Raw genomic sequence first — 25,070 nt, 5'->3', positions numbered from 1 at the left:
TTCCTTACCGCAAACACTTCTTCCTTTCCTTGCATACTTTGCATATAGAGTTGTGTTCCTTATTGTTTTTGGATTTCTTTTTCTTGGGTGCCCGTGGTTCTCCATTATGCCACTTTGGAGAATGAAGAGGTAGACGAGAGGAAGAGTGGTGGGCAGCAAAGCAAAGCTTATTGATAAATAGTACAAAGCTCCTGAAGATGGAGGGGACACCAGAGAGTTTCTAAGTCTGGGTTTTTCTATGGGCTTGTTGGTGGGCTGCTTAACTGATTAACCCTCCATTCACCTGTCACCCAATCAAGTTTTTGTCATCTGCCTATCACGTGGGAAAGGGTGGAGAGCTCCTTCCAGGGTGTTCTAGAATCCTCCTAAGGGTGGTTTTCTCTTAGGGTGGAGTCCCCTTGTCCCTGCCTGCCTTTATTCCAACTGTCCTTCATTAATATTATTTCTAGTAATTTTAATTACATACATTAAATAGAATTCTTAACCCTTAATATCCTTAATTTCTAGAGAATATTAGGAAGTAAGAGATCATGAGCTCTTTACACCAGCATTCTGTAGGCTAACAAATATATGGATGCACTAATTTCTGTAGTGTATGCTTCCTCAAAGCACTATTTTTAAATGTGGCACCAGACATGTTTATTAACAGACCCAAATGTCTACTAATAAATAGACCTAATAAATAGACCTAAGTATCTTTAGTCTTTCTGTAAAAATTTGAAAAAGTAGATAAACATAAACTTATATTCCGTAGTTAATGCTTCACTATTTTATCTTATTTGAAAATGATCTAGATAATCAATGAATATATCATCTTTTAACTAAACTTGGCAGAACTCTAAGGGTGTGTGTTATCAAAGAGATTTGGGAATAAATTTTAAGTAGGTGTAAACATCTTATAAAGCATGATTGTTGAAGAGTTCATTTATAACTTTTATCCCACTTAAATCTATTTAATTCAGTCATTTTTAACAATTTTGCTTGTATTAGTCATGACAGTTTCATGAAATATTAAACAGCTAGCTATCATCTTAGAGTGTTTTCCTTGCTGACAGATTTTGTAAAATGTAGCGATAACATCTCTCCAGTAAACCTAGGTAGATTAAATGTTATATGTGCAGGGGCTGAAGGCAGGCTGCCCCAAGATAGGCCTCTTGGGCATGAATATTATTTTCAGTTGAAAGCAATCAAAACCCAGCAGATGGAGAAAAGGCTCGCTTCTTGGTCTTCAACTGCCTAAATTTACACTGGAAAAGAGAGCCTATTGCAGGAATAGTGCTATTAATAGAGACTCCTCTTTACCTAAGAAACTCCTCTGCCTAATAGGGCAACCTTGTTTTTCCCAAACACCTTTGAGCTTCTTGCTAAACTGCTTTCTCTCCTTTGAATCCCCAGGTGCTTTCCTTAGCTCACATGAACTTCATGTTGTCTCACTGCTTTTGTAATTTCACGTCTATGTGGATTCCCAAGAGATGTGCTTATTAAATTTGATTTTCTCCTGTTTGTTGTTGTCGTTGTTATTTGTTTGTTTGAGGAGGTGGAGGGGCAGAGGGAGAGAGAGAATCTTAAGGAGGCTCCATCCCCAAGGTAGGGTTCTATCTCATGACCCTGAGATCATTACCTGAACCAAAATCAAGAACTGGACACTTAACTGACTGAGCCATCCAGGTGGCCCTGATTTTCTCCTTTTAATCTGTCTCATGTCAATTTGATTCTATGTCCAGCTAGATGGACCTTTTAGGGGACAGAAATTCTTTTTAAAATATGTGTGCATATGTTTAATGCCAACAAATATGAAGGTATACTCATTTTTGTGTGAGTTATGTTGTGTTTTATTAAACTATTAGTGTTCGTATTTGCCAAAGATTACCAAAACCATGTGAACTTGAAAAGCATTTGGATTAGTTCCCACTTTTCTAAGAGAATAATTTGTTTATCTTTCTTTATGCCAATCAAGTAGAGCTCTTTTACAAATTAATTTTGGCAATACTACCAGGAGGTAGAAAAAATATTCCATATACATACATGAACCCTACAGACAAGCACAAACAGAGGTCTTATGGCTTAAATTTAAAAATTTTAGCTATATGACAGGTATAGTAAAACAAACCTCAGTGTTTATAAAAGAATAGCTGGAATCCAAATTATGTTTCTGGCAGATGGAATAGGTTAAATTTATCCATTCAGGTAGCTAAAACTTGTTACTAATGTTTTTGGAGAAGACTTTTAAGATTTTTTATTTGCCCAGTTTGTTTCCAGTTATCTCTTCTTTTCCCTCATTCTGGTGAGTCATCTCCCTGAAGTTCATATTACAAAGGGTTGGCTCTTGGGTCCCAGAGAAGACAGGAGAGGAAATTCACATCTGAACTGTGCCAAGAAAGGAGGTAACTTTTCTCCCAGAAGGAATCTGGGGTCCTATTTGCCTATTATCACAGATCTGGGGTGATTAAGTTTATCCATTTTTTCTTACTTGCAGAATGGTTCTGTTTCTAATATGATCTTTTATAATATCTGCAAGCATTTTGAGATTCATGTGGGGGGGTTGGGGATTCATAAGAAAGGTAAGTAGACTTTGAATTGTTTCTAGAGCTGTATTTCGGTTCTAAAGACTGCAAGAAAAGGACATTTGTCTTTTAATTCCTCAAAGAGTTGGGTCTGCAGCCAGAATACTAAAGGGCAGAACCACCCATCCAGCTACATTATCTTCAGTTTACTTCTTTGTATCAGGCAGAAGATTTCCGGCTAAGATAGAAATCTTAAGAATCTTAAAATCTTAAGAAAGATCTCTATGTTCTGGGTTTAGAGCTATGTGCCTTGGTAATGTTTTAGTAAACGGTTTTGCAAAGGATTGGAGAGGTTTCTTTCCCTGAGTACATAGTTCCATTTTAGCTTATGAAAGAATAGCTTTAAAAAAGTAATTTCACAGTGATGTCAGAAAGAAGGTGGAGTGGGGGATCCCCACACTCATTACCCCACATAAAACAACTGGACAGCTACCCATTGGTATCTGTGGGCAAATAAATGTAGGTTTGAATCTAGTTTTGCCATTCACATATTGTATGACCTGGGGTAAATCACTAATTCATTGTGAGTGTCAAATTCAATATTTGTATAAAAAACATGATGATATATATCTTAACAGGATCACTTCAGTGACTAAATGTGATTATGTCTGTAATATTCCTAATAAATGCTACATTATAAATAATAATGGTTATACCTGTTATTGTTTTTCCTAGACTCTAAGAGTCTACCTTGAGTACCATATCTGGGTTTTTCCCCCCATATTGCCTAGTATGGGGTTTCCTTATAGTTTGCCAAATGACTGGATTAATCCCCTAATCAATGTCCTTCCCCTGTAAATTTTGGTTGAGTGCTTCTATAATATTTTGAGGATATTTTAAATACAACCATAGCATTTGTTCAGAAATAAGTTGCAAATGAAGGACTCCATGACTTTAACATTAACTTCTAGGATTTGCCTCTTGCCAACAGTATCACAGCAAGTAGTTCCAGGAGAACTCAAAGGATTTACTTTTGTGTGCTCAAGTCATTTGTGAGGAAAAAAAAGAAATTGTGCATGAATGTGGCCTTACCAAAACACAGATAAAACTTGTACTTCCTCTTTTAAATACTAGTCTTTTCTATGCCTCAGCTATCGATAACTGAAATAATTTTCTTTGAGGATGAAGGGAAATACCAAGTATATCCATACTCTCAGACACTGTCAGCAGATGGCTAGAGCACATGCTGTGATTCCCTAGACTGCCAGTTTACACTTTCTGACCCTTCCAGAGAGTAACCATGCAATGATTAATATTCAAACATCAAAGGTATTTCTATTTCGTTTTTATGACACTCAGTGGCTGTTAAGATTCCTATTTTAATGCCTCTGGCTCATTTCCATCTTTCTTGATAACTGACCACACCTGAGCCTACTTGGCACAAAATGAGTGTTAATAACTTGACAAACTTTTAGTCTGGCTTTGTTACTAGGGCCTGTAGGCTGTGGAGCACTCTTTAAAGCATGGATTTGTTTGTCGCAGATGTAGACACTTGACTTGTTTACAAAGGAATCTGTGTAAGCTTGCCAAGGAGCACATGAGTCTCTCTCTGAATGTATGAGCAGTGTCATCATTGTCCTTGAGGGAGAACACCTGCTGTGGTGCCATCACCAATTAGCTCTTCTCTTTCTCCCTCTCTCCCTCTACAGGAGGCATGCTCTTCAGTTACTTCTGTTCTCAAGTTTCACATGATTGTTTTCTGTGGGGAATTATGTGAATCAGAATATTAGATGGTCTTTCTAAAATGTCTGTTGCTCCTTGGTTACAGAGACTATGTGGTCTCCTGTGATACCATCTACGCAACCAAACGGTTGTAGTTTTTAAAGAAGTCTGAGGATTTTACAAGTCACTTGTTAAAATAGTAAAAGTATGTCACTGATCTGATTATTAGATTATTTTTTATAATTAGAATTGAAATTCACCTTAATCTACTGAAAAAAAATTTGGCTTAAAAGAAGTTATATAAAGAGTAGTTTACTTCCCCCAAAGCAGGCCTTGTTAAGTATCATATTTTTCTGATGATGCAGAGTTCCCAAGGCCTAATATATAGATTGCACAGTAGCTGTAGCATAAGCAATCAAAACAGCTGATTACAAATGTGTTTTGCTTGGTTTTCACACTGCTGTGTTGGTCTATGCAATGTTTTAATTTTTATTTAGTTACAGACACTTAAAATCAGGAAATTTCTTATAATAATCCACATAAATTGTTTCTTTTGAGTAAGAATATATAGGATCTGGTACGTTGAGCCTGCATTACAACATGGGACTGAGTAATGGGCTTTAGAAAGGCATGTACTTTACATTCTTCCGGTATGTTCATCACTTTCTGTTGTCTCTTCAACTATAAAGCTTAGTGTTAATTGCCATTTATCATACTGAATATGACTTTTGAGTGTCAACCCTTGGTATTGTGTGTCTAGGTTTCAAAAAACAAATATCTAGATTTGTGGATTTTTGGATAGAGAAAATATAGGGCATTGGTATAGCCATATGTATTAGTTTCCTTTTGCTGCTGTAACAAACACATTAGTACAAACTTAATGATCTTAAAACAATACACATTTATTCTCTTATAGCTCTAAATGTCAGATATCTTAAATGAATCTTAGAATTAAAAACCGAAGTGTGGATAGGTTTTAGACATAAGGACACCTACAGCCTGAAAATAAAAGGTTGGAGAACCATTTACCATTCAAATGGTCCTCAAAAGAAAGCAGGGGTATCCATCCTTATATCAGATAAACTAAAATTTATCCCGAAGACTGTAGTGAGAGATGAAGAGGGACACTATATCATACTTAAAGGATCTATCCAACAAGACTTAATAATCATCAATATATATGCCCCTAATATGGGAGCTGCCAAATATATCAATCAATTAATAACCAAAGTTAAGACATACTTAGATAATAATACACTTATACTTGGTGACTTCAGTCTAGCACTTTCTACACTCAATAGGTCTTCTAAGCACAACATCTCCAAAGAAACAAGAGCTTTAAATGATACACTGGGCCGGATGGATTTCACAGATATCTATAGAACTTTACATCCAAACTCAACTGAATACACATTCTTCGCAAGTGCGCATGGAACTTTCTCCAGAATAGACCACATACTGGGTCACAAATCAGGTCTGAACTGATACCAAAAGATTGGGATCATCCCCTGCGTATTCTCAGATCATAATGCCTCGAAATTAGAACTAAATCACAAGAAGAAGTTTGGAAGGATTTCAAACACGTGGAGGTTAAGGACCATCCTGCTAAAAGATGAAAGGGTCAACCAGGAGATTAACAAGGTGTGGATAGGGCCAATTCTTTCTCCAAACCAGGATTAGTCTTTAAGACTCAGAAGGAAGAATCCATCTCTTTGGCTTTTGCATCTTCTACATGGTGTTCCTTCGCTCATGGTATATTTCTCACATTACTCCAATCTCGTTTGTTTTGTCACACCTTCTACTCTAGCTTTGATTCTCCTACCTCCCTTTTATCAAAAGATCCATATGATTATATTCAGCTCATCAAGAAAATCCAGGATAACCTTCCAATATCAAGGTATCTAACTTAATTGCATCTATAATGTTCCTTTTGCCACATAAGATAACTTATTCACAGGTTCTAGGGATTAGGATATAGTCACCTTTGTGAGCCATCATTTAGCCAGTCACATTGTGTCATCACTCAGGCCAACTATTCAGGGAGATAAAGTTATTAGTGGGGGATATTTACTTCAGCAAAGACTTTTCAACTTAAAGATAAGTCCATAATGAAAAAATAGTACAGAATTCAGGAAGAGATAGGCAGCTATCTGTAGATACCCAGAAAAATATTGTAGAATATTTGTTCAGATAACTTGCAACTTAAAAATCATTTAAAATGATGAATGTGTTAGGATCTTTACCTATCTATTATGAACAAATTATAAACTTTGTCAATATTTTATTCACACAAATGTCTCTGTTTAGGAATTTTTAGTCAATAGACATTTTTAGGTTGATCTTTGACTCCCTTCCTGATCTGTAATTTCAGCAATGAAAGATGCTTTCTTAAAGAAAAATGATGCTTATAAACAAGCTAGCCATTCCTGTGGATCAGAAACTGAAAAGAAATACACAGCTATGAACTAAGGCTAATGTTATTCCCCACTGAACTTAGACTGGAAGCATGTAGAACTGTTGCAGAGATCAATTACTGTGGAAGACAAAAGTATTGCTACTAGTGGGGTGCCTGGAGCCCGAGTGGCTCAGTCAGTTAAGCATCCGGCCCTTGATTTCAGCTTAGGTCATGATCTCAGGGTCGTGAGATCAAGGCCTGTATCAACACCACACTGAGAGTGGAACCTGGTGAAGATTCTTTCTCTCCCCTTCCCTCTGCCTCTTCTGACCACTTGCGGTCTCTCTCTCTCTCTCTCTCCCTCTGTCTCAGGGTGGTGGAGTTGGGGGGAAGGATTGCTACTAGGACTAGAGAAATGATCAATGAGTAAAATGAAAGACCTGAGGTAGTGTTCACCCTTCCATGAAAAGAACCTGAAAAAATTCCGTTATAGTTGTCCTAAGGAACAGATTTTATAAGCTTAATGATTGGACTAGTGGGTAGAAGCAGAAAAAGTTACAGAAAAGCATGACCTAGACTAGCCAAATTACATGCTTAATGACTATGTCTTATCTTGGATTTTCAAGAAAACAGATCATGCGGCAGAGTGCTATCTTTTTTTAATTACAGAGTCATATCTCAGGAGCAGAAGAAGAAAAAAGAAGAGGACAACTGAGGCAGAGAAAAAGGAGAAGTCATTATTAGGGTGAGATGCCTACCCTGCCACCCCTAAATTCAGCTAGTTTCTCAATCCTATAGAACCTTATTGCAGGAGTCCAAATAATTGTATCTTGGTGAAGTCCACCTTGGGGAGAAAATGAGAATCTATATTTCAGCTACTATCTTTCATTGGTGAAAGTTTTACCCTTGAGATTTTAATTCCAACACTACGATGGAGCATGTGCTGATATAAGCTTCAGTGTCAACAAGCCTTAGCAAAGAAAATGAAGGATCGTAGCGCAAACTTTGGTAGGGTATATTCATGTAGCTCACATTTGGAGTTAGCTATTCAGTGGTAGCTTAGGCTAGAATGAATGGCCAAAGGCCCTGAAGACAAATGAGGCTTACAGAATCTAAAAAAGCACATAAACAAGAACCATATGATCCTCTCAATAGATGCAGAGAAAGCATTTGACAAAATACAGCATCCATTCCTGATCAAAACTCTTCAGAGTGTAGGGATAGAGGGAACTATAGAAGCAATTAAAAGATCCAATGTCACCATAGGCTCGGGGGTTGTGTGGGATGAATAAATGGAGCACACAAAATTCCTAGGGCAGTGAAACTACTCTGGATGATGCTATAATGGTGGATACATATAATTATGTATTTGTCTGAACCTATAGAAAGTACAATACCAAGAGAGAACCCTAAGTTAAACTATGGACTTTGGGTGATTATCATGTTTCAATGTAGGTTCATGAATCGTAGAAAGTATACCATTCTGTGAGACCTGTGGGACATTATTAAACCTACCAGTATTCAAAGTGTGTGAGTCCAATGAGGACAGGAAAGAGGACAAGCGACAGAAAGAATTTTTTGATGAAATCATGGGCCAAATCTTTTAAAAGTTTGATAAATTTGATAAAATATGTAAATCTATAAATTAGGTAAAATACATAAATTTACACATCCTAACTTTGGTTTTTTTTCTTTTATTATAAAGACACCAGTCAGATTGGGTTATAGCTCCACCCTTGTGAGCTCATTTAATCTTAATTACCTCTTTAAAGGCCATATCTCCAAATACAGTCCCATTGGGAGTTACAGCTTAAACATATGAATTTTGAGGTGACACGGATCCTAACACTTGGGTAGTCCAAGAACACAATTAGAAACTTATGTGCTGTCATATCTGATCTCCTCTTTTATTATATTTATGTCATTTTTTCTTCTCTTGAATAATTATATTAGCTAAAGTTCCATGAAACATTTAAATAATAATAATGATGATAGTCCCCTCCTGCCTAATACAAAGCAATTCTAGTCTTTCACCATTAAGCATGATATGATATACATATGTATGTAAGCATGTGTTATGTGTACATACACAATATGTATGTGCGTGTAAATATACATATAAAATAAAAACATATCTATTACTATTTTATTGTTTACTAAAGATATCCTTCCTTTCATCTGCTTGCTTATATGCTTCCTTCCTTCCTTTTTTTCTTTACTTTTTTCATTCTATTCATGACATTCAGCTGTTATTGAATAGCTGTTTAGAATTTACTGAAATAAGTGCTTTTTCCTGCTTTATGCTTAATATGGTGATTTACATTAATATGTTTTACAATACTGAGCCATTTTTATGTTTCTATAATGCAAACAAAATGACTTGGTTTTGGTGAATTATTATTTTACTACAATTTTTGAATTATATTTTAATTTTATTCATGATTCTTGCATCAGTATTCTATTTTTTTTACAGATATGGATAAAAGTAAAAATATCATTTGGATACTTTATTTTTTCTGTTCTCTTAAAATTTAATTACATTGGGATTTTCTGCTCCTTGAAAGTTTGATGGAATTCACTTATGAAATTAATTGGCAGTTAAAAATGTGGGGTGGTGGACATGTTAGCTTTCAGAAAATCTTAGATTATGTTAGTATAGATACAACTGAGAAGTTTTCGAAACCTTCTTCAGTTAAGTTTTGATAAGATACACTTTCCAATAAAAGCCATCTGTTTTATTCTGGTTTTCAAATTTCTATTTGTCTTATTTATGGCATAATGTTCATCATAGCTAATTCTTTATCATGGATTTTAATTTCTTGCTTTATTCATTCTTTAGTCATTTATTCACTCAAAAAATATACATTTAGGATTGATTGAAGTGAAATGGTTTCTGTCAATTTATTCTGTTCCTTTCATTGAACCAGTCTCTATTTTTTCAGTATATCTTAAGATTTTTTTTTTTTTTTTAATTGTGTCGGGTGCCTGGTGGCACAGTTGGTAAAGTTATGGACTCTTGGTTTCGGCTCAGGTCGTGACCTCAAGGTCGTGAGATCAAGCCCCTCTTCAGGCTGCATGCTCTGTCCAGAGTCTGCTTAAGACTCTCTTTCCCTCTGCTCCTGCCCCTCTTCCCCACTCTCTCTCTCTCTCTCTCTCTCTCAAATGAATAAAGAAATCTTAAAAAGAAAGAGAGAAAAAATTGGGCATTTGACTATTTTAATGGGTAACTCTGGAAATCAGATTCTCTCCCTTCCCCAGGGCTTGCTGTTTTCTTTTTCTTCCTTCCTTTCTTTCTTTTGATTGTTAAAATCAGTAATAGCCCATTTGTTTTGTGATTTTTCCAAATTATTTTGCAAAACTATTCCTTGTTGTATTTGATCCTTGAAGTCTCTCTTCCTTTACCTTATATTCAGCTAAACTTTTGACAGAGAATCTTTGAATAGCAGAAGATAAAACAACACACCAAAATTTTTTTTAAAAAAAGGAAGAAGCAGACAAGCAAACTGAAGAAAAACAACCTCTCCTAGTCTTTGCAGATTAGCCCTGTGCTTGTACACTCTTAATACTTAACTAGAGTTGCTCTGGGACTCGGATCTGCCCAAGGTGAAAGCTTAAGGCCTTCTGAGGTCTTTTCTGGGCATGTATATCATCAGAGTATGTATGTGACTTTTTAAATTTTCTCCCATATATTGCTGCTTTTGATCTAATGTCCCAGAGTTTCACGCCAGCATCTTCCCCCTGACCTAAATGATCTATATTATGTATTCATCAATAATCTCTTGCCCCAAGCATTGGGAGGAGGGTCTATAGTTCACATTGTGGCTTTTATTGTCAGTGCCCACTACTTTTCCCTGCCTGAGTTCTGAGGTAGGCCAAACAGAGTCAAGCACCTTGCATCAATCTTTCAGGTATTCCCTCATATAGCTTAGAGCAGATCTACACAGTGAATCTCTGTTTTCCAGAAAGATTCTGATTTTGTCTGTGTGTTTGCTTGTTTGTTTTAATGTTGGTGTTGGAGAAGGGACCTTAGAGCTTCCTCGTCCACTATTTTGCTCCATATGGTCCACATTTAGCTTGTAAAAGTTATTGGTTATCAGTTTTTATATCTTTTTGTATTTTTTTACTATCTTGATGAAAACTTAGTAAAAAGTCTACCATAAATTTACGTGGGTACCTGGGTGGCTCAGGTCGTGATCCCAGGGTCCTGGGATCAAGTCCCCCATTGGGCTCCCTGTAGAGAGCCTGCTTCTCCCTCTGCCTATGTCTCTGCCTTTCTGTGTTTCTCATGAATAAATAAATAAAACCTTTAAAACAATGTTGAACTTGTTACCAAGTTGCTTTGGATGCTCAAGTACCTCATTTTTAATGTATATGAAAACAAGTTCAACAATTTTCCTTTCAACTGGTGACTTTTTTTAGCCTTCTTGGTTTTACCAGGAGAACAAACGAAAATCCAATTATTCTAGTTGGAAAACTTATTTTTTTTAAATGATTGTATTTGTTTATTCATGAGAGATAGAGAGAAAGGCAGAGACATAGGCAGAGGGAAAAGCAGGCTCCTCATAGGGATCCTGATGCAGGATCCCACAACTCTGGGATCGCCCAACTCTGGAACTCTGGGATCACGCCCTGAGCTAAAGACAGATGGATGCTCAACCACTGAGCCACCCAGGCATCCCTGGAAAACTTCTTGTCAATGTTGACTCTTCCTTCTCTTATAGCTGTGTAAGATATTTTGTTAGAACCCACTGATTTCATTGTACTTACCAGAATATTAACTAAAATGTTTGAAAACTCTAGCTCTAGTGTCCCATTCCTTTGTCCCTCCCCTGGTTCAATACTGTTTATTGAGTATTATTGTTATTGACTATTCAATAGTCACAGCATAGACTATTGCTTCATTTAATGATTACCCTATCCCCTGAAACTCTCTTATCTCTACATTCCTATCATACTGAAATTATAAACATAGATTATAATACTAATACTCAACAGTCTCATGTTGTTATCTTTGGAATGAAAAAGACAACGGGAAGAGAGTAGGAAATTAACATGAATTGAGAATTTCCTACCGGTCAATTTTAGGCATATGAGAGTTTAGATAACTTGTACAAGGTTATGTAATTGGTAATTGGTAGGTAGGAAAACGAAACTGGATCTGCCACATTGCAGTATCCATCATGTTTCCCAATACACGGGCTACATCAGAATAGACAGTATCTTAAAAGACCTATAATATCTTTACCATTCATTCACATCTAATCTCATCTTTCTGTTTTTGCTACCATATGTTTCAGGTTCACATCACTTCACCCCTGCAATAGTCTCATAGTTTTCCTATTTTTCTCACCTATTTCCAGCCTTATACACACAGTCAAAATGATATATAAAACAAAACAACAACTAAACACCAAGCTCTCAATCTTTTACTTTTTCTCAGAACTCATTTTCATTCTGCATTGGTTCCAGATTACAGTGCATTTTCCTTAATCTAGAATTCAATACCCTCTCTGATGTTGAGCCCTCTCCTAATGATCCCATGTATAGATCCCATAGGTTGTATAAACCAAAATGTTTATTATTGCTAGTATTTCCATTGCACCCTATACACTTTTACTGTTTCAGGCATTTAGAAACCTTTGTGTGGCTGTTTTTGCTGGAACACCATACCTCTTTTCCACATGTTCGGATCCTCCTCAGTGCTTAATTTATGTACATCAGAAAGGTAGCATAAAACTATAGCAAAAGATAGAAAATCCTATCTTATCTTACCTGATAAATGGGATGCTTTGTGAAAATTTGTCTTTTCCAATTTTCATATGCAACTAGCACAATGTAGGTATCCCAACAATTGTTTTAGTGAATACACAAATGCCCCGGTTTAGACCACTGAAAACTAATTTAAAGTGAAATCACATCTTTCCCCTTTTCCTCATATCATGTTTAAAAAATGAGAGAATCACTCCTCAATGCTGACCTAAATATCAAATTTCTCTCTGACATTTTATTCGGTATAATGTAGTATTTGAGAACACAGACTTGGAAGTCAAACAACCAAGGTTTAAATCCTTATTATAATAGTTATTAGGTATAAGACCTTAGATAGAGATAGTTTCCACTTCATAGGATAGTTATAGGGCCTGAAATGCCTTTATTTCTAGAACTTGCTCTTCCCTAGAACTTGAGACACAAAGTCCTGAATGAAATGAACCTTTGGAGGGGTAGAAATATTTTGTGGTATTCCAATGGGAACCTGGATAACCATTCTATCACATCTGGAAATTCCATTCTTCTCCCAGATTGAAGCAGGTTGATATAACCATCCTCCCATGAACTAAGTCTCATCCCAAGGCTGTTATGTACAAATTTTCCCTACACACAACACATTCACTATTTATTTTAGAAATGCCACTAATTAACAAGCACTAATTTAGTTTTATAATCATGACTTGTCCTTTACTGATACAAATAGGCCTCATAATTTTTCATTGAGTTGTGAGGAGTGCATATGTATTTTGCCACATATTAAGATTAGAATCTGATGTACACTTAATACTATAAAATATCCTTTTTTTTTTTTGCAAAATTTTACTAAAGTTGCATCAGTACCACTAATGGTATCTTTACTAGGGAAGTAACTAATATTATTAAATATAATTTATCTCCTCTGCAATATGTACTTCTTCATACTACCCTCCATTATGCCTCACTAGAGCTGGAATTATTCTAAGAATAAAACAAATGAAATGAGGTGGGTATTAATAGGTGAAAGAGCTCCTTTCTAACAAATGATCAACACATCCTTCTGATCTCAAATTTCTTAATTATATATGGAGGTGTGTGGTTGGTGGGAGGAGAGACTTGCTCATCAGATCTCAAAATACTGGAGAAATGAATCCTCCTAGGAGTTAGAATATGGTAAGTTCTATCCAATAAAAACCAGTCCAAAGAAGCAGAGATCAATATAATACACCAAAATAGAAGATTTTATATTGTAGGATATCCAAAAGGGAAATAATCTCAATTTACTTTGAACCTATTTATGAATGAGTGTCCTTTAAATGGTCATTAAAGGAAGTTGGTTGCTTTCCCCATATTAGCATTGATATTTACCATGCCCCGCAAGTGTGCTCTCTTAAAGAAATAATCTTGGATTACATGCAGTATAGGACTAGCTGGGTAAAATTTCTGAAGTCCACCTGTCAGAAACAAAGAAGTCACTCCCAAATTTTGTTCATCCTGTCAACTATTAAATCTTTTAATTCTGCCTCCTTAATGCGTTTTTCTTCTCTATCCTTTTATATACATTTCCTGAGTTACTTCTTTACACCAGGCCAATACCTTCTTTTTTGAAGCTTTGCAATACCCATTTCTACCTGTAGTCTGACCCTCACCAATTAGTATCCCATATTGCCAATGCAATGACCTTTTTTTTAACTATTTATTTATTTATTTATTTATTTATTTATTTATTCATGAGAGACACAGAGAGAGAGAGAGGCAGAGACACAGGCAGAGGGAAAAGCATTCTCCTCGCAGGGAGCCCAATGTGGGACTTGATCCCGAATCCTGGGATCATGCCCTGAGCTGAAGGCAGACGCCCAACCACTGAGCCACCCATGTGTCCTCTGGAATGACCTTTCTAAAACATAAATATGGTCATTTTTTTCTACCTAAAACTCCTTATTATATTGCCACCTATAGAAAACATCCCCCTTTTTTTCTCACTATTCATCTACTGTCCCCATAACATAATATGTTTAACCCTAATATTCTACTAAAAAGTGAATGGGAGATAATAGCCTGTGATTTTTTTTTTGAGTATACAGATTATGTCACTATTTCATCCCCAGTGCCCAGTTCATTTTCTAGCACATACTAAGCATTAAGACAATTTCTGTTGAATGATTAAAAGAATTTTCTAATATCTGGGCTAGAGACCAGGATAAATGAGAATTTGGGATTTATAAATACAGTAACCATAAACTACCCCCCCATAGTGACCATAAACTTTAAAAAAAAAGATTTATTTATTTATTTTGGAGAGAGAGGGAGTAGGAAGGGGCAGAGGGAGAAGGGAGAGAGAATCCCAAGACTCCACACTGAGCATGGAGCCAGATGTGGGACCAGATGCAGGGCTAGATCCCACAACCCTGAAATTACCATCTGAGATGAAACCAAGAGTCAGAGGCTTACTGGCTGTACCACCCAGGCATGCCAACCATAAACTTTTTAAACTTTACTTTATTAGTAATAGAGCTGTAATCTGTTGACTACATACTATATCCCAGACTCTGGTGTGATAAAACAAAGAGAACCCTTACATTGATCCTGTGTCATTACATTGCCAATATGCTCAATGAAGGGGCTAAAAATCTAATCATTCTCCTTGGTTTGGTCTACACAGTTTCATATAACTACTTGTAATTATGTGATTTGGGGAACAAATTGATCAACTTTCTTGTATTCAGCCTCCATTACACTAAAATAATGTTCTTTATTTTAAAAAGATTTTTTTAAGTAATCATAGGGCTCGAACTCACAACCCTGAGCTCAAGAGTGGCATGCTCCACTAACTGAGCCAGCCAGATGCCCCTAAAATAATATTTTATTTAGTTTTTGATCATGTTTAACATTTTGTGAAAAGAGGAAGGATATGGGTAAAGTATCACAGGGGTATAAAAAGTCTTACTGCAATAACTTAAATATTTTCCCTGTTGATACATCTTTAAATTGGTGTGGAGAGATTATTGTGTTCTTTTAACTGTTTTGATGAGCAATAATTGAAAGGCAAGATGGCATCAGTCATTGTAATGCAACAGAGTTACAATGGCCTACAAGGAGCCTATTCAATTCTACCAGCCTATTTCTCCTGGAAATCATGTTATTTTGTTAGTCGACATATTGTAAGAAATTAATAACCTGGTCATATTTACTGGCCTTTAAGAAATGTTCCAGTTGCTTTTGTAGTGCTCAAGCATTTATTTTTGTTGCAAACAGAAATCTCAGCACTCTTTCCGTTGCATTATGTTCTCTAACTTTGCAGTTTTGCGTGATATGAGTCCATAATTTGCAGTGGATTATTGTTATTATTGGAATGAAGAGCAATTTTCACAACACTTTTTACAAAGATGTGAGTTCAAAAGCAAATTCCTTTCTTCTGTATATGTAAATTTAAAAGCTAATTGAAAAAAATGTCTTTGACATTTCAGAAAAGCAACTTGACTACATGCGAGTTGTAAAAAAATGCTGTAAATATAGTTTGCATTGCCATTGACTAACATATCCAACTGAGTTCTAGAATTACTTGCTTCTAATAAGATAGTATAAATATAAACAATTCAGTTCCTAATGGTTATCACCATCATCACTGTTATTTTTATTGAAATGTCTGCTAGATTCTTGGAATACAATATAATGTTTAAATATCTTCTTTAATGATATGCAGAATATTAGAATAATTATTTTCTAATCAAATTACGTTAAAAACTTTCCCCTAAGAGGTGGTCCAAATATCTCCAGAAAAATAGAGCTTTTTAAGGCAATTTCTGTTACCCAACATTTCTTCAGACATAATTGTCATCCATGATAAACTCATCTGTAGAACTTTTATGGCAGGAATCATCTTACACGGTGGGATATGAAGTACAAGTCTTTTTTTTTTTTTGAAGTACAAGTCCTAATTGTTTAATGTCTCCTATTGACTGAATTACTTTACTCCACCAACTGGCAAGAAATAGATGCCAAGGGATCTGCCTGCAGATACATATTTTATTTATCACACTTACTCTCAAGAAACTCAATTTAGTGAGGGAGATGGATACACAACTAACTATACAACAACATATGAAAATCTATGACAGAATACTTAAACTGCAATACTGCTAGCCTTGTTTACTGTTCTTGCTCCTTCCCATTTTTATCACAAGGATCAGGGCAAGATATAAAGTGAATGAGGTAAGAAAAAGAGCATAGTGAACAATAGTGTATAAAAATGTACTTCAGAAAAAGAGTTACTCCAGAAAATCTGATATTTGGCAGAAGTCTCAGATCAAGAATATATGAATTTTATAAGTCAATAAGAAGATAAAGAGCCCAATTAAAAACTGGCAAACAATTTGAACAGGTACTTCACAAAGTAGTCAGATAAATTATAAATAAGCCCATTAAAAGAAGCTCATCATCATTCATAATGAAAGAAATCCAAATTAATTCCACAATATGATACCAATGCACTTCCAGTCTAACTGCTAACATTTGAAAGACTGTAAATAACAAGTGTTGGCAAAAATGTGGAACAACTAGAGCTCTCATGCACTAGTGGTAGATATGTAGAAAGGTACAACAATATATGAAAACAGTTGGGCAGTTCCTTTAGAGTTAGGCATATACTTGCTATACGACCCAGAATTCTATTCTTAGTTATTTACTTAAGAGAAATGAAAGTGTGTATTCACACTGACTTATCTACAGATGTTCATAGCAGATTTATTCATAATAGTCAAACACTGGAAACAAAATAAATGATCAACAGATTTGATAAACAAATTGTGATAAATCTTTAAAATGGAATACTGGTCAGAAAAAAGGAACATACTGCTGATAAATGTAACGATACAACTAAATCTCAAGCACAGAATAAAATGAAAGAAGCCAGATATAAAGGAACACATACTGTATGGTTCTACTTATATAAAATTGTAAGTAAACTATATCTAATCTATAGTGACAGGAAGATCATTTTAAGATGGTGGCTGAGAATAGAATTCACCGGGAAGGACACAATGAAAACTTTTAGAGATGATGGAAATTTTCTCTCTTGATTGTGGTAGTGTTTGCATGTAGGTATGAATTTATTAAAAATGAACTGTATACTCATTGAATTGTATAGTTTATGCAAATTATATCATACATACATGTTCTATTATTCTCACTAAAACACACCCAAACCAGTAAATAATGCAAAGTAGAGAAGAAAACTCTTTAGTAAAATTATGTTACAGCTAAAACCTGAAACCAGAGTTAATAAAAAAATGTAAGAGAGTAAAATTTAGACCAAATTGAGAACCTAATATTCGATATATATATATTTTTTGTAGGTGTCACAAAAGTAATGTTTTCTCTAAAGTAATTTATAGATCCTAAAACAAGTAATTAATGATTCTTTAGTTTTTTAGGCAAGAAGTATGGCAATGGATGTTCTTCAAGTTAAATGGAGTCTATCTCCATAAAAATTCAGGTCTACACAAATGGTGGTGGGATTAAAATGACTGAAGGAGTCAAGTATTTGTATAGATGTACCGTATTTATTTCCTTCAAGCTCTTGTCTATGATGAGTAGTCATGGAGAATCTCTGATATCTGTGGCTTTACTGTGAATTGTCTTTCCCTAAATGACAAAATCAAATAGAATATGATTACCTATAGGTACTATGAAAATCTATCATTTTGAGACAACATACTTGAACTGAAGTCATGGCTAACCTGGTTTGCTCCTCTTGCTCATCCCCATTAAAAAAAAATAATTACTCTTCCTCATTTTATCTCAAACAAAAAGCAGAGCAGGAAATGAGAGATATTAAGGAGCACAGTAAATAAGACTATGTGAAAAATATATTTGACAAAAAATCCATTTTAAGTCATTAAATAGAACATCGAGACTATGCATATATAGTGAGACTACATATATGTATATATAAAAATCAGTAGACATGTAAAGAAGCAGAAATACATGAAAACAAAGTGATTATCCATTTCTCATGGGAAACATGAAGAAAAAATTAACCATCAAAAATAAAACCTATATTAGACACATCAATAAGCAGAATATATTCTACTACAAACAGAACCATTGATAGAATTAAAAGACCTGAGAAAATCAAGCAGATTTGAGAGAAAAATAAGGTCAAAGCAATTTGAAATGTCCAAAATGCATGTTATATTCCTAAGAAAACAATATAAAAACATATTTATGTATGTGATAGAAGAAAAAATTTACACTTCAATTTCTAGATCAAAAGGTAATATTTCACAGTTAAAAAGTAATGGTCAATCTTTGCTTAGACATGTAAAGATCTTGGAAGTCATTATTGCAATCCTTACACCAAGAAAAAAGCTGAACAAACCTACAATAAACTATTTTTCTTGGACCCATCACAGAATTGATGTCACAAGGTAAACTGCTATTCTCTACTCTGGAGAAATAAGCAAATAAATACAGAGATCAGCCTACCTGGTGTCATAATCTAGTAGGTAAAGTAAAGTGGTAATTTTGAGAAATAGCTAAATAAAGGCCATGATCTAGTTTGAGACTAAGAAATTTCTTGAGGCCCAGTCTTAACAATATCCCTACAGTTTATGAATTTTATCTTCAGGAGTTCTACTGAGTTCTCATGCTGGAAGTCCAAGAAAAATACCCTCTCATGGGAAGGAGGAAAGTAACCATTTTGAAATACATTAATTGTGTTCTCCATAACAAAGGTCAACTCTCCGAGGGAAATAAATCTTTACCACATTTTTATCTAACCCATGGAAAGGGCAGTTAGCCAACTCTAGTCCTCTGTAGCCTTCCTGTCTCATATAAGGCCAGAGAGAAATAGCTAAGAAATACTTCAAAAGGTCACCTTCCAAGGACTTGGGCCCACTATGACTGAGATTTGATAATAAGATTATAGAATGATTCCCCACACTCACACCTTACCACCATATTTACAGAGTTTCATAATAATAACATTGGATTATAATGAAAAGAGTAAAAGACACAAACTCTATTTAAGAAGAGATTCTTATGGAGACCTGAAGACTAAGGATAGAGAAAAACAAGGACTCTAGAGGAATTTGAGCCCTCTGGCACTTATAGCTATAGAAAACATTAAACACAGCCCAACTCATAGATAGATTAATATAGAACCTCACACTAAAGGTCTTTTATCTCAGTTCTAATTACCTAATGCATCACATCTTGCTTTCAACAACCATACAACAAAAGTGAAATGCAAAGAAAAAAACACAGTTTGAAGAGACAAGAACAAGTCTAAGTACCAGACTCACACATGAAATGAGTGAGTTAAAATTATTTAAAATAATTTTTTAAAAAATTATTAGACAGGTAATTTTAAATAGTTAAAATCAACATGTTAGGGACTCTAATGGTAACAATATGCAAGATCAGATGAGTTAAGATAAGAAGAGATAGGGAAAAAGTAAGAAAGTATGGAAAAAGAATACTAGAAATTAAAAACACAGTAACAAAAATAAAAAATGTTTTTGTTAGGCTCATGAGTAGAACAACTGAGAAACCAATTAGTAAGCTTAAAGATTTGTTAATAGAAACTTCCCAAAATGAAATGTAAAGTGAAGACAGAATGAAAAAAAAATCACAGAATACTCAATCACAGTGGCACAATTTCAAAATGCTTTACACATGAATAATTTGAATAAAAGAAGGAGAAAGCAGGAAGAAAGAATGGATCAGAAGAAATTTTTGAAGTAATAATGGCTAAGAATTTTTCAAAGTTAATGGCAGATATGAAACCTTACAGGCAGAGTTCAATTCTTAGAAAAATATTATGTAAGCAAATTTTCATGAACTTTTACTTGGCAATGGATTCTTAAATGAGACACTAAAATCTCATGCAACAAAAGAAGAAATAGATTTCATTGAAATTAAAAGTTTTTGTGCATCAAAGGATATTATTTAAAAAGTAAAAAGTCAATTTACAGAATGGGAGAAAATACTTGCAAATCAAATATCTGTTAAGATTCAAGTTCCAGAAAGTTGAATGAACCCTTAAAATAACAAATTCAAACAACCCAGTTTAAAGATTAGTAAAGAAGGAGGGGGTGACTGGGTGATGGGCACTGAGGGGGGCACTTGACGGGATGAGCACTGGGTGTTATGCTATATGTTGGCAAATTGAACTCCAATAAAAATAAATAAATAAATAAATAAATAAATAAATAAATAAAGATTAAAGAAATAGAAAATATATTTACGGTACGGTACTTATCAAAAACAATCCATGTGCAAGTGAACGTGTGCAGTTCAAAACTGTATTGTTCAAGGGTCAACTGTACTGGTAATTAACAATCAGCACCTCTGTTGACTCTAGATGACTACTTCTGCTTACTGACCTTATTACTTTATTGGTATTTTTTAAGATGTATTTATTAATTTATTTATTTGAAAGAGAGAGAAAAGGAGCATGAGTCGGGGGAGAGGCAGAGGGAGAGATTCTTAAGGCAGACTCCCCGCTGAGGAAGGCGCTAGATGAAGGGCTCTACCCCACAAAACATGAGATCATGACCTGAACCAAAATCAAGAGTCAGATACTCAACTGACTGAGCCACCTAGGTGCCCCTGACCTTACTACTTTTTTTTTTTTGACCTTACTACTTTAAAGATAAAAAGTTAATGGTGCATCATTCACTTAAACAGATCAACCCATTTCCAGGTTTGATGTCTTTTAAGGCTAATATATTTAGTGATATTTAATTAACAACTATGGCAACAACAAATAAAAATTTCAACTAAAAAAAAAAAAGAATGTATCAAGCCACCAAAATGCATGAATAAACTTCAAATGCATATTGCTGAGTAAAAGAAGCCATTTTGAAAAGCCTATATATTGTATGATTTCAATTACCTGATATTCTGGAAAAAGCAAAACAACAGACTGTACAAAAGATCAGTGGTTTCCAGGAGGGAATGGGAGGAAGGGGTTAGTAAAGAGGCAAAGTACAAGAGATTTTTATGATGCTAAAACTGTTCTGTATGATACTAAAATTATGTATACATGACATTATACATATGTCAAAACCTATAGAGCTATATAGCATGAATAGTGAACCCAAATGTATGAAAATTGAAAAAATATATTTAGAAAGTTGGGAGACCCCAAGAGAGATTGCAGACTATGTATTGTTAGTGTTTGAAACAATCTCACTGAAGGGTTTTGGAAGATCAGCACTGCACCTCTGTGGGTCTCCTTGCAAAAGGATACAACCATAGTCTGATCATGAGAAAAACATCAGACACATTCCAAATGAGGGACATTCCACAAAATACCTGACTAATATTCCTCAAAACTCAAGGTCATCAAGAACAAGCAAATTCCAAAAACTTGTCACAGCCAGGAGGAGCCAAAGGATACATGAATACTAAACATCATGTGGCATCCTGAATATGTTTTTGAAACAGAGAAAGAACATTAGGTAAATGAAAAGGAAATCTGAATAAAGTATTATTAACTTTAGTTAATAATAATGTATTTATATATAAAAGCAATTAAGTAAATACAAGTAATATAACTCATTAATTTTACACACACCATAATAAGGCAAATTGTTAGTAATAGGGGAAACTATGTGGAGTACATAGAAACTCTTTGTATAGTCTTCCCAATTTTTCTGTAATCTAATACTATATTGAATATAAAGTTTATTTGGGGTAGCTCAATCAGTTAAGTGTCTGCCTCTTGATTTTGGCTCAGTCATGATCTCAGGATTGTGAGATCAAACCCCCTCATGGTAACCTGTGTTGGACATGAAGTCTAGTTAAGATTCTCTGTCTCCCTCTCCATCTTCCTCTGCTCCCACCCCTCTCGTTCACACACACACTCTCTCTAATGAAAAAAAAAAAGATATAAAAAATAGTCTATTTGATAATGCAAAGATTAAAACTTAGACATATTTTTCCTAATTTGCTAAATTTTAAGTATAAGGCAACTATCTTCATTTATATCTAGGCACAATAAAAAAGTCACCTAGAAGGACAGAAATTCAGACTGGTTTCAGAACTTCATCTGGTACCAAAGGAAAACTACAGTGGAATAAGAAAGTGGAGTGTCAAGATGTGACTCAAGAAACTTACACCTCTCCAAGTTAATATTCAAGTATGAAAAGTTTGACAAAAGATATAGTAAACATAAAAAGGCCTGAGAATTCATAGTATCACAAGCATGTTTTGAAATATTTTCTTGAACTAGTCAATGGATCAAATTAAAGAAAGTCAGATCTTGAAAATGTGGAGATTGGGGTATGAAAGAACCTGCAGGAATCACTGAAGATAACAATTATATAATTAAGGGCAAATATTTGTGGTATTACAAAAGGACAGGACATAAAGTTACAGTGATTGGCAATGTAAATATGAAATGCATCTAACAAAAATTAAGAGGTTGAAGAAGAGAGAGAAGAATTTTGAAAATGCAATTTACCTCATTTTTTATAGCTAGAGGTTAGGTATTTTGTTTTTTTCACTAGCACCTAAACAGCACTTTAAATAGTGCCTGGAAAAAAAATAGTGCCTGGTGTATAGTAGGTACTCAATAACTATTTATTGAATGAATAACAGAGTATCGATAAATATTATCTAAAGTTAACAAATCAGTAGAGATTGAAAAGTATTTAAATTTTCAAGGATATAGTTCTTTCAAATTATCAGAAGTGCAAAAAATCAAATACACACAAACCTTATGTATAAGAAAGTACAGAAATCACATTACTAGCAAAGTCCATTTTTAACAGCATTTTCTATGATGCAGGGTATATTCCACAATAGAGTTCTAGCATGCATATTTATACAACAAAATAACTTAGCATTAAAATACATAAAGAAACAATCCGAAATAAAACTACCCCTTCTGCTCACTGCTCTCCATTCCAGGCCTTCCCTGTTTTAAATTTCCTCTGCTTCAGTAAGATATAATTGACATAGAACATTGTGTAACTTTAGGGTTTACGACATGATTTGACACATTTATAGATTGCAATATATTTACCATCACAATGTTCCCCAATATCTTCATCACATCATATAATGACCATTTCTTTTTGGGGGGTGAGAACATTTAAGATCTACTCTCTTAGCAACTTTCAGGTTTATCTATAAACCACAATGTTGTGCATTAGATTTCCAGAACTTACTCATCTTCTAACTGACCAGCATCTATTCAATTTACCACCCCTAGCCCCTGGTAACCACCATCCTCCTCTTTGTTTCTACAAGTTCAGCTTTCCTACATTTCACACATAAGAGAAATCATACTATATTTGTCTTTCTCCATCTAACTTACTTTACTTAGCATAATGCCCTCCAGGACCATCCATGTTGTTGCAAAGGTAGAATTTCCTTTTTTCTCATGTCTGAATAATATTTCCATAGTGTGTGTGTGTAGATATAGCTATATCATATATATGTGTATGTAAATGTATATATATCACATTCACATTTCATTTATCCATTCATTCATTGAAGGGCACTTAGTGTGTTTTCATATCTTGGCTATTGTGAATGATGCTGCAATAAATGTGGGGACACAAGTATCTCTACAATATCCTATTTCCATTTCCTTTGGATATATACCCAGAAGTAGGATTACTATATCATATCATAGTTCTATTTTTATTTTTTTAGTAACCTCCTTCTGTTTTCCACAATGGCTGTGCCAATTTACATTCCCACTAAGAGTGAGTAAAGTTTCCCCTTTCTACACATCTTCATCAACACTTATTATTTCTTGTCTTCTTGATGATAGTTATTCTAACAGGTGTGAGGTGATACTGTGCTTTTGATTTGCATTTCCTAGATGATTAATAATGTTAGCATTTTTCCATGTACCTATTCCAGGCCATGCCCTTCCCCTTAATGTGTATAGCCAAAATGATTAAATAGATGAATTCTTGTGAAACTTTAATAAGAGAAAAATGTGAATACTGTATGAACTTTTCTAAGACCAAACACTAGAAAAATTTAAAATACAATTTACAAAATCATCATAATGCTGACAACAAACCCTTATAAAAGGGGCCTCAAAAAACCTGCAAACTATTCTCTATGTATAGTTTTGATGTAAATATCTTAAATATAACTTTAACAAATAGAATCAGGTGGTTAACCAAGTATATATTAAGCCATGAACAAGTGAAATAATTTAAAAATGTAAGGATGGTTCTGTATTAGAAAATCATCATTATTTACCATATCAATAAGCCAAAGGAGGATAAACATAGTTATCCCAATGAATTACAAAGTATTATTCAATAAAATTCAATATCCATCACTGATTTTAAAAACAAATATTATAGAAATTTATCATCAGCAGTGATGTCCTAGAAGCTTTCCCATTAAAATCAGAAATATGAAGTCTATTTTCTAGCATTATATCGATTTGATAGGTTTGGGAAATATTAGCCAATGTGATTAGACTAAAGTAAATCATATTGGCAAATGAACAGTGGAAGAAAAATTATAATTTATAAATGATAGGATTATATGTTTTGAAAATGGAAGTGAATCAACTAAAAATTCTTAGAAACAAAATAGTTCAGTAAAGTAACTTGTTATAAAATTAATACACAAAAGTCAATTATCTTTTTATAAATAAATAAAAACTAGTTTTAAAAGATTATGGAAGGAAGCATCTTGTTTACAATAGCACAGCATCAACT

The sequence above is a fragment of the Canis aureus genome, chromosome X (assembly GCF_053574225.1).
Source record: "Canis aureus isolate CA01 chromosome X, VMU_Caureus_v.1.0, whole genome shotgun sequence".
In the NCBI taxonomy this organism is placed as follows: Eukaryota; Metazoa; Chordata; class Mammalia; order Carnivora; family Canidae; genus Canis; species Canis aureus.
This window is presented reverse-complemented; position numbering follows the sequence as displayed.